The sequence below is a fragment of the Triticum dicoccoides genome, chromosome 1B (genome assembly GCF_002162155.2).
Source record: "Triticum dicoccoides isolate Atlit2015 ecotype Zavitan chromosome 1B, WEW_v2.0, whole genome shotgun sequence".
NCBI classification, from domain to species: domain Eukaryota; kingdom Viridiplantae; phylum Streptophyta; class Magnoliopsida; order Poales; family Poaceae; genus Triticum; species Triticum dicoccoides.
The window spans coordinates 265,613,535-265,625,481 of NC_041381.1; positions in this window are offsets into that span (position 1 = coordinate 265,613,535).

Here is an 11,947-nt window from a genome sequence, read left to right on the forward strand (position 1 = left end):
ATCGTTCGCACCGATTAGTAATTCTCGGTCAGACCGAGAGTCACTAGTGCAATGGCATAAGCCTAATCGGTGAGACCGAGTTTTTCAACTCGGTGGGTCCGAGATGGTTTCGGCGGAAACCTAACACTAAAAATTTGAATCTCATCTAATCTATGGATTACTTTGACTGGGTAGAAGAGTCTCAATCGTGGCAAGAATCAATAAGAATACAGTGTGCTAGGAATCAGACATAGATAGAACAAAGATTGAGTCCATACCCTAACTTGGCGGTGGACTCGCTACGGCGGCAACGGCAGGGACGAAATCCGTTGACGGTGGCGAAAACCAGCGATAGGAGGCTGCTGGCGACGAGGAGACGATCCGGAGACCTCCAATGGCAGAGCGAGCTATTGCGCGGGCGAAGGGTTTCGGAGAAATTTCCAAAATTTTGCCCATGCCTATATATAGCCCGACCCTGTCGGTGTGACCAAGTGGAACAACTCGGTGGCACCGAGATGCATAAATGTGTATAGTTACAGCAAATCGGTGTGACCGAAAAGTTCAAATCGGTTGCACCGAGATTGAAAACCCAGATCAACTTAATGATCTCAGTAGGACCGCAATGGAGGAATCGGTCAGACCGAGAGTCACAAAGAGGTTTTGGAAGTTTAAGTCTATGACGAATCGGGGACTACGAGTGCTCTTCACACAGAGTGGTTCGAATCTGACTTGATCAAATTTTGTGATGTAGCATGAATAGAGTTTGAGATGAGAAAAGCATAGATAGCTAAAGAAGGTTCTTAGGCATTCTTGTCCATCCACTTGGCAAAAAGAAAAGAAACCAAACAATCAAAACAACAAGTGGATGTCCTTGAATGAGTAAAAAATATGCACCAACATGCTCACACAATAAAATGGCAAATGAAATATGTGGCAAAGCATGCACAACCAATTCTAGCATCTATCAAACAATTGGCGATGACTAGGTCATCTGTATATGAGTATATTGACTTAGGAGTCAAATGAGAACATTTGATCATAGGTCATACTCATCGTTTAAGATCAAGTGGGGTTACCACTTTTACATAATGCATTGATGTGTTCACACCATTAGAGTTGCTTTGACTCAATTCTTAGAGTTAAGCTCCCCCTAGATGTGAGATCCCCCCTTAGAGGGATGAACTAACCTTGGGTTTTGTCGATGATGACTTCATGTAGGTGTTGAAGATGTGGATGCTCAATGTTGATGTAGATCATTTGGAGCAATCCTTTGGACTGTGTTGCACTTTCAACTTACCTACATGGGTTAGTCCCACAAGGAACAAACAAGAATATCCATAGACATAGAGTGATGCACACCCAAGATGATGTCCATGAAATCATTAGGTTACCTTGTCCCTTGCCTTTCCAACATGAGGGTTTGTGACTCCTTGAACTGGTGCAAGATGTGGATGTTGATTGCACTTGTTCTTGCCATAATGATATGAGTGAAGAATGTTGGCGGAGTCACGCTCAAGAACTCTCTAGTTGTTCTTCTTCGGGATCCACATCATCTTGATGGGAATCCTTGGAGTTGTAGTTGTACTTGATGAAGTAGAACTTGATGTAGTCTTGGGAACCCACTTGAACAAGTATTTAGGTGCTTCTTCAAATGCATCAATCTCTTCTTGAAGCTTGTCCTTGCCTTTGTTCTTGTGGTCTTGTGGTGGAAGATCATCTTGAACTTGTGTTCCCTTGAAGGAAGTAGGATCATACTTCTCTTGTTGAGGAACAAACTTTGTCTTGGGGTATTGATCTTCTTCCCACTCAACTCCATTGGCATTGAACTTTCGTTCAAAACCAACACCTTGATTCTTCCGGTGCCTTCCTTGCTTGCGTACAATTTCCTTGAATAACTTACTCCCGGCAAGGCTCTTGTAAACACCCTTCTCTATAATTACCTTCAATAAGCTATTTTCTTGCTCATGTTAACTTGGCTAAGAGAATCATTAGTGGAATCAAGAGAACTACTAGAAGCAACAATATTGGATTTGACATTATTATTATTGTTACTACTAGAGGAAGTATCTTTCTTGTACTTGTTGCTAGACTTGACTTGAGGCATGTAAGTAGATAAGAGTAAACGCTTGGCAATATAAGAAGAACTTTTCTTGCGGAGATCATTATTGATTGCTTTTAAGAACTCATGCTCTTGCTCAAGATTGAGCTTTTCAAAGCGTAACTTCTCATGAGCCCTTAAAAGTTCTCGATGATCTTCGAAGATAGTTTCATGAGCCAACTTAAGAGTGTTTAGTTCTTTAGTTAGAAGCTCAATCGTCTCCTTATCATTGTCATTCTTTTTATCTTGATTAGCATGATTAATTGACGTTTCATCATAGTATTCATCACTAGAGTTGTCAACAAGTAAATCATCATCCACAAGCAAGTCATCTTCATCACTATTGAAATCCACATACTCAGGATGTGTTACCTTTGGACCTTTGGCCATGAAGCATCTTGCAACACCTTCATTTGGTGAATCAAATATGTCGTAGGAGTTGGTTGATACAAGTGCTAGACCGGCAACACCTTCATCTTGAGTATATTCGGAGCCGGAGTGATAGCTTATCTTGGAGTGATTGTCGGAGTCGGAGCCAGAAACCCATTCACCAACAGGAGCTTGATGTCTTCGTTTTGTGTAGCTCCTTGATCACTTGTCCTTCCTTTCTGAATCCTTCCTTCTTCATGAGGGTCTTCGTTCATAATGATCATCTCTACTCCTCCTTTCTCTTGGTGGTGATTCTTCTCTTTTGCTTCTTCTTCTTAGAGAATCTTCTGTTCTTTTGTAGGGTGCCGTACACTCATTGGAATAGTGTCCGGGTCTCCCACAATTGTAGCAATTGCGCTCGCGACTAGAAGATCTCTTGTCATTGTAAGACCTTGACTTGGAGCTTCTTTCTTTGCTTCTACTCTTGTAGAATTTGTTGAAGTTCTTCACCATTAAGCTCAATTCTTCATTGAAGGTTTGTTTCTCACTTGATGATGTGGGGGCTTCACATGAGACTTTGTAAGCACCACTTGACTTATTGTGAAGTTCCTCCTTATCCTTGAGTGACATCTCATGAGCAACAATTCTTCCAATGACTTCCGTTGGCTTGAGATCTTTGTAGTTTGGCATCATTTGAATCAACATGCACACGGTATCATACTTTCCATCCAATGCTCTTAGGATTTTCTTGATGATGAATTTGTCGGTCATCTCTTCACTCCCTAAGCCGGCAATCTCATTTGTGATAAGAGCAAGCCTAGAGTACATTTCAGCGACACCTTTACCATCCTTCATTTTGAACTTGTCAAGCTGACTTTGGAGCACATCCAACTTGATTCCTTGACGGACTCGGTACCTTCATGCATATCAATCAAAGTATCCCAAATTTCCTTTGCATTCTCAAGACGGCTGATTTTGTTGAATTCTTCGGGGCACAATCCGTTGAAGATGATATCACAAGCTTGAGCGTTGTATTGCAGCATCTTCAATTCTTCCACATTAGCTTCACAGTTCGATTCTCTCCCATCAAAGAATTCACCTTGCAAGCCAATACAAATATTTGCCCAAACGGCGGGGTTATGTCCAAGAATATGCATTTTCATCTTATGCTTCCAACTAGAAAAATTAGTACCATCAAAGTAAGGACCTCTACGGTGATAATTTCCCTCGCTAGACGCCATACTCTCCTAGGTTGTGAAACCAAGGCTATGACCACCAAAAGCTATGGAAATCAAAGCAAATGGAGACCAAAGCTCTGATACCACTTGTAGGACCTTGAAGTATGTCTAGAGGGGGGTGATTATAGTACTTGACCAATAAAAACTTAACCTTTTCCCAATTTTAGAGTTTGGCAGATTTTAGCTACTTTAGGACAAGTCAAGCAATCATCACACAATTCAAGCAAGCATGCAAAGAGTATATAGGCAGCGGAAATTAAAGCATGCAACTTGCAAATCTCTCTCATGGGTTTTGGATCTGGTGGAAAGAAGATTTGAGTGGAAAGCAACTTGGGGAAGGCTAGAGATCAAGATTCATATGGTAGGAATGGAATATCTTGGCCTCAACACATGAGTAGGTAGTTCTCTCTCAGAAAATGTATGCTGGAAGTGTACGTTCATTCTGATGGCTCTCTTCTCGAATAAAGAGGAGGTGGAGGGGTATATATAGCCTCCACACAAAATCTAACCGTTACACACAATTTACCAAACTCGGTGGGACCGAATCGTTAAACTCGATCGGACCGATTTAGTAAACCTAGTGACTGTTAGTGATTTTCGGTGGGGCTGACATGCATCTCGGTGAGACCGATTCGGTTAGGGTTAGGGCATAACGTAATCTCGGTAAGACCGATTACACAAACTCAGTGAGACCGATTTGGTAATAAGCTTTCCAGAGAGTTGGTCAGGTAGACTCAGTGGGACCGATTAGCTCTTTCCGGTGAGACCGAAATGTTACAAAAAGGAAACAGAGAGTTTACATTGCAATCTCGGTGGGACCGATTGCTCACTTCGGTTAGACCGAAATGTTATGAAGGGAAACAGAGAGATTACAACCCCATCTCGGTGAGACCGAGATCCCTATCGGTAAGACCGATTTGCTTAGGGTTTGTGGCAGTGGCTATGACTTTTGGAATCGATGGCGCCGGATAGGAAGAATCGGTGTGACCGATTTTGGCTTTGGGTTTAGGTCATTTGTGGATGTGGGAAAGTAGTTGAGGGTTTTGGAGCATATCACAAAGCACATGAAGCAAGAGGCTCATTAAGCAACACCTCATCCCTCCTTGATAGTATTGGCTTTTCCTATAGACTCAATGTGATCTTGGATCACTAAAATATAAAATGAAGAGTCTTGAGCTTTTGAGCTTGAGCCAATCCTTTGTCCTTAGTATTTTGAGGGATCCACTTTCATCATTCATGCCATGCCATTCATTGAGCTTTCCTGAAATAATAATCTTGGAATAGCATTAGCTCAATGAGCTATATGTTTTTATGAATTACCAAAACCACCTAGGGATAGTTGCACTTTCACCATGTCTACGAGGAAATCGTCTACATAGGCCAGTACAAGGCAAGTGAGGACAGAAAGACATTGGCCTTCTTCCAGCAAATGGAATCTTTGGACGCCATCATTCAGAAGCACGTCGACCTGGCCACGAAAGCCGCTGCTACTTAGGCGCCGTTCGGTGGGCCGGCGCCCTGAGTCGAGGAGGTGGACATCATCGATGGATGCATCTCTTCTTCTTTCCTCCTGTAACCAACACTGCATCGCCTCCTGGCCTTAATGTTTTATTAGTATAGTACTCCCTCCGTTCCCAAATATAAGTCTTTCTAAAGATTCCAGCAAGTGACTACTACATACGGAGCAAAATGAGTGAATGTACACTCTAAACGATTTCTGCATACATCTGTATGTTGTATTCCATTTGAAATAGTATCTAAAAAGGCTTATATTTATGAACGGAGGGAGTATATGGCATTTTTATTCCAGTCGTAACGTTTTCACTGTGAGGTCGGGCTGCAGTTGAGCAAACCCACCCCGCCCACCGGGCATCGGCCGAGTTTAGAATTACAAGAGAGAAACGAGGGAGGAGAGCTACCTGTAGCACGAATGCTGTTGTCAGATGGGACTCGTGTTTATAGAATAGGAGTACTGAGCACTCGTGCCTCTTTTTTTAGGGAAAAATTAGTCGTATGTCTGGTACCACTAGTTGCGTGCGTGCACCCTATAGCTGTCATCACTTTAGGTCTCCTTTTCGAACCGTGGTTACGCTTCACAGTACATATTTTTTCACGCATTTATCCTCCTATATCTACTCCTAGGCTATTTCCACGTGCTCCCATTCGCCGACATGTGGGACATAGAGCATCTGGGTCGTAGTGCATGCACGACTTGGAGCATATGCCGGGGTACTTTACATTTCAGACATCATGAATTACATGCAAACCCCCCACAGAAGAATAAATAAATGAATGAATTACTACATGAAACTAGATTATTTCCGTGGAAACCGGAGCATGTTCATTAAATTTTGGACATAACACGTTTATAAAAAATGACTGGACCTAAACCAGTCTAAGGGCCTCTTTGATTTTTCCCGCAAAAAAGGGCCTCTTTGATTCGCAGGATACTGAAAACACAGGAATGGGGAAAGTATGATGGCGACGAACCGAGACGAGGAGAATTCCAACTCAGTTAGAGGTTAGAGTTAGATTCTAACCCTGAACTAACTCTAAACCAAATAGGTGTATGGATGGCAGGGTTAGATTGACAAATAAAAATGCTCTATGTCAATCATTTGACTACTTTGGACCCTATTTCCTGCCGGGTGCTTGGATACGTTTTAGTTCCATGACTAAAAGTAGTGGGACTAAAACTTGCTAGCCTCACCCATGCTTGGATCCAAATACTAAAGAGACTAAAATCAAGTTAATGAGCATTTATTATCCTCCAAACCCTCCAATCCAAAACTCGCCTGTGTTAAAGGAGAGGAGTTAAATGAGGAGAGAGAGGACTAATCCTCATTTTAGTAGGGGTACCCATTTTTTTAGTCTAAAGACTAGTTTTAGCCCCTCTTTAGTCAGGGGTTCTTGGAACTTTAGCCTCTTAAAGACACTATTTTTAGTCAGACTAAAATAAGTCCCTTGGATCCAAGCACCCTCTTGGTGTGGCCGACTGTCGGCGTCAAAACCGGCGGATCTCGGGTAGGGGGTCCCGAACTGTGCGTCTAGGCGGATGGTAACAGGAGATAAGGGACACGATGTTTTACCCAGGTTCGGGCCCTCTTCATGGAGGTAAAACCCTACGGCCTGCTTGATTGATATTGATGATGTGGGTATTACAAGAGTAGATCTACCGCGAGATCAAGGAGGCTAAACCCTAGAAGCTAGCCTATGGTATGATTGTTGTTTGTCCTATGGACTAAAGCCATCTAGTTTATATAGACACTGGAGAGGGCTAGGGTTACACAGAGTCGGTTACAATGGTAGGAGATCTACATATCCGTATCGCCAAGCTTGCCTTCCACGCCAAGGAAAGTCCCATCCGGACACGGGACAAAGTCTTCAATCTTGTATCTTCATAGTCTTGGAGTCCGACCGATGATGATAGTTCGGCTATCCGGACACCCCCTAGTGCAGGACTCCCTTAGTAGCCCCTGAACCAGGCTTCAATGACGACGAGTCCGGCACGCATATTGTCTTCGGCATTGCAAGGCGGGTTCCTCCTCCGAATAATTCATAGAAGATCATGAACACTAGGATAGTGTCCGGCTCTGCAAAATAAATTCCACATACCACCGTAGAGAGAATAATATTTACACAAGTTCAATCTGCTGACGTATTTTGTGGCGTGACGTCACACCACCACCAAGCCTTTACTCGAATTGTTTTTATTGTACCACCTCAGCGCGTTTAGCAAAGCGGTTTCCTTGGAACGTCTTGTCGAAGCAGAGATCGTGTTCCCCTTATTCTGAGATTCCCATCAATACGGACGTGGGTAACCCAACCGCGCCATTGATTGCGGCGCTTGGGAGATAAGCAAATTTTATCAGGCCGGTGGGGACGCATGGTTTCGTCCGCCCATATAAAGGGATAAAGATCCACCCTTTTACCTATGCCTTCTTTCTCCTTTGCTTATCCATCTCCGCGAACTCGAGCTCCAGCGCCCAAGTCCGCACATCTTACCTCAACCTTCTCCAACTATGTCCGGAGCGGGAGGCAAGTGGATGGCCTCCTCCGTTACGGAGGGGCATATCAAGAAGCTGCGCAGCGCCGGATATCTGTCCAGCGACATCGTGCACCGGCTCCCCGACAAGGGGCAGCTCATCCCCACCCCGGGCCCCATGAGAGGGTAGTATTCCTTTCCCATTTCCTCCGCGGACTGGGCTTCCCACTCCATCCCTTTGTCTGGGGGCTCATGTTCTACTACGGCCTGGATTTCCATGATCTGGCCCCGAATTTCATCCTCAACATCTCGGCGTTTATCGTCATGTGTGAGGCCTTCCTCTGCATCCAGCCCCACTTCGGCTTGTGGCTCAAGACCTTCAGTGTCAAGCCGAAGGTTGTGAAGGGTAGCCAAGCGGAGTGCGAAGGCGCCATGGTGGGCAAGATGCCCAATGTTACTTGGCTCGAGGGCACCTTCATGGAAACCATTAAGGGGTGGCAATCGGGGTGGTTCTACATCACCGAGCCGCGTGACCCTAAATGGGCAGCGGCCCCCGAATTCAGATCTGGCATCCCCATACGGCTCACCTCCTTGAAAGAGAGTGGCATGACATGGGGTGATTCGGAGGAGCTGACCGGACTCCAAGCCTACGTCCAAAAGCTAGTGAACAAGAAGCTCAAGCTTGTCAACGTAGTCCAGGTCACGCTCATCTGCCGGATTCTCCCGTGCCAACAACAGGACTTCAATATGTGGGAGTTCGATTCGGTGCAGCACCAGACTTTGAGAAGGCTCTTCGACACTATGTACGAAGAGGCCTGGAGGGTGCTGTTTAAGGGCGCCGAGGCTCCCGCATCCGCTACCGAAGATCGCGGATTCAGCTCGCAGCGTCCAGCTAGCGAGGTAAGCGATTTTACCCTTTACGTGACACTTGTTTTCCATAGTTTGACTCTATGCGGGATCTAAACTCCCTCTCCTTTGACAGGACTGGATGAAGAAGGCCGAGCGGACTAACTGTCCGGCCCCTTTGCCAGAAGACCCAGCGGACGCCCGCTTAACGGGGCTGCTGGTTCTGGCACCCCACGTGGTGCCGGAGAAGAAGGCCAAGAAGAAGGCCACGGGCACTCGAAAGAGTTCCCGTTTTCAGGTGTCATCGGACTCATCGTCCGATGACTCCAAGGCGGAATCCTCCCACGAAGGCGAGGAGGAGAAGAAAGAGGCCTCTCCCCCCGCGGGGGGAAGGAAGAAAAGGAAGGCCTCCCCAACGAGGGAGGCCGAAGGGTCCAAGAAGGGAAGGACTCTTCCCCCGGACTGCTCTGCTAACGCCGGCGACGATGACGGGGACTGGCCTTCAAGGGCCAAGCCCCTGGCAAGATCGTAAGTATCCGGACTCCCGAATAACTTCATGGTTTTTCTTTTCGCCACATGGTGTCTTTTTAATGCCACATACAACCCTGCAGTCCGCCCAGGGATGAACGTCCCGCTTCGTCGAGCGGGTCCTTGGGTGCATCGGATATGGATTCCCTTCCGACCGCCTCCACCCCCCGTGATGCGGACGATGCCGAGGTGGGATCCCAGGAAGTGACCCGCCAAGAGGAGGAGGCCCCGGAGGTGCCGCAGGGCAACCTCCCGGACTTTGCATCGGACTCCGCACCGGAACCTGTAGTGGTTCCGGAGTCCGGCGGGCGGCCCCTTCGTAAGAAGCGCAAGACCGTGACGCCGGCGGCCTCCATCCAACCGGAGGCGCCGGATAGCTTGCTGGAGGCGCTCTACGGTGCTTCCATCAAAGAGGAACACCGCACCGTCATGAGTGCGGTGATTCAGAAGGTTCAGCTCGCCAAGAGCGGGCTGACCGAAGCCTGCAGCAGCCTTCTAATAGGCTTTGAGGTAAGAATTTGGATATATGTAAAATAGTACTGCATAGACAGTAGCCCCTGATGCTCGGTTCGGTGTTCGGAAAGAAAAGCCGGACTAAGGATCTAAAAAGATATACGCAGGAGTCATAAAAAATATGTCAATATGGGGTTGCAGGCTATGCTGCTGACCTCTGCCACACTGACTACGGAGGTCAATACTTTGAAGCAAATCCTCGAGCGGTCCGAGAACAAGCTCGGCCGTGCCAAGAAGCAGCTCGAGGACAAGGAAGGTGAGTAACACCTTATTAAAGTTGTACCTTACAGAAAAGGATTTGGTTGCAAGAAGAATGGGAAGGATAACGTGGGTATTGCAGGGGCTACGAACGAGGTGGCGACCCTGAAGGAGGCGGTGTCCGCGGCCGAACGTAATGCGGCCGCGGAGCGCACCGAGCGAGAGAAGCAGGAGGTGCGGGTGGCGGAGGTACAGCAAGAGCTCCAGGCTCTCATGGAAAAACATGAGAGTTTGGAGCGCAACTCGAAGACTCAAGAGTCCGAGCTTGCATCGACTCTTGAGAGTGCCAAAGCCGCTAAGGCCGAAGCCTACAAGGCCCTCTAGGAAATCGAGGCGTTGAAGAAAATAGCGGCGGGTAAGGAATTTTTCATGCAAAGCAAGCATGTGAGTGTGAATTACCTATCACCTACCCGAATTCGGAGCTCTCCAGGAGCGTTCGCAGATCTGCCCCGCAGCGTGTCCGATGTTGCCGCTTTCTATAGGGCCAAGGAGGGGAGCTCGACGGAGAAGGTCTTCTGGTCTCAGTATGCTGAGGCTGGACATCCGGTGCCCCTTAGCGACCAGCTGAAGCAGCTGGTCGAGCTCCACAAGGTGGCCGAACAGGCCATGAAGGGCCTCATGGTTCGGCGGTGGCCCAATGAGGCCATGCCTAGGAGCTACTTCGGCCTGGTGCGGCGGCTGGTGGATGCTTGTCCATGGGTTGTAGTCATCAAGCACTCCGCCTGTATTGAAGGTGCCCGTCGGGCCCTTGCCCGCGCAAAGGTGCAATGGGGCAAGATGGATGTTGAGAAGCTTGTGACGGACGCGCCACCGCCGGGCAAGGAGTATCCCACGCCCGAGATGTATTATAAGAGTGTCCTGAAGGGTGCCCGCATTATTGCGGGTGAGTGCTCCAAAGATGTTATATTTGAGTAGACTCGCATTTTGTTATCCTGTGCGCTGAAAACTTTGTTCATATGCGCTAAGCAATGCTTGTTAATTTAAAATATTACCTTCTGTGTGGCCGTTTATCAAATCTGAGAGATGGCAAGTCGTCGGCTTCAGCCCCCATGCCACGAGTGCTGGGGTGTTCGGGATAAATTTGAGCACTCTTGTTCCCATTTTTGGGTCCATCTAGGGAGGCGCTCAACACAACGAACGAGGCAACCAGACTTATAATGCTTGAACACTCTCACTTAGCCATAGAATTCTATAATTTTAAATTTCGGCGAAGCCCTGAGTGTTCGGAAGGCCGAATTTGGGGCACTATCCACGCCTGGGCCAGACAAAGCCGGTTCCTTGCTCTAAGCGGCATAAGTCTTTAGGGACTCGAGAAAAACCTCTCGAACAGCGACCGGCTCTCGCCTCATGATGACGGTCAGCTTTAGCTTTCTCCACTGAGGCGCTCGCCCAGCTCAACTGGGCGCAATCGCAGTGGTTCTCCCAGTGCTACCTTAGCCGATACAACGGAACATAAGGTACCAAAACATGGGAGCCGGGCAAACCCAACTATTGACCCAAGACATGATTCGGATCCGATGCATATAATGCTATAAGTATGGGGTGCCGCACTTGTGAAAGTGTTCGGACTTATCACACCATGATGCGGGAAACATAAGCCCTTGTGTATTTAGCCGTACCAAAGTGTACGGATGCAACATGTCCTAAATGAAGATATGTATAAGAAAGAAATGCAATTATAAGCAAACAGGTACTGCATTGTTTATTCAAGAAATACTGTCGTGAATGCAGAACGATACAAATAGTGCGGTAAGCAAGGGATGGGACTATTAAACATGTCCCCCTCCAGGGGTAGGCTGCGGAATGGTGTATAAAACAAATTTAATGCTCGTAATGGAGACCACCTGGATATTCGTCGTAGCCTTTCTCCTTCCCTGGCTGTTGCATCGTGAGTTTGGCAGGTCTACTGCCGGACAGGGCCTCTGATGAATGGAGTCCTGTGGGTAAAAAAAAGAAAAAGAGAAAAAAAGAACGACACACTTGAGAGCCCCTGGTGTGGTTAAGCCGCATTCTGGGCCTATCGTGGTTGTGCCCCTCCCCCTATGCCCATGGTATCTCCAGAGTGTAATGATGTACGCGAAGGACCAGTCTTGCAATTGTGCAGGGGCTAGGGTTGGGGCCGCATTGCTACGC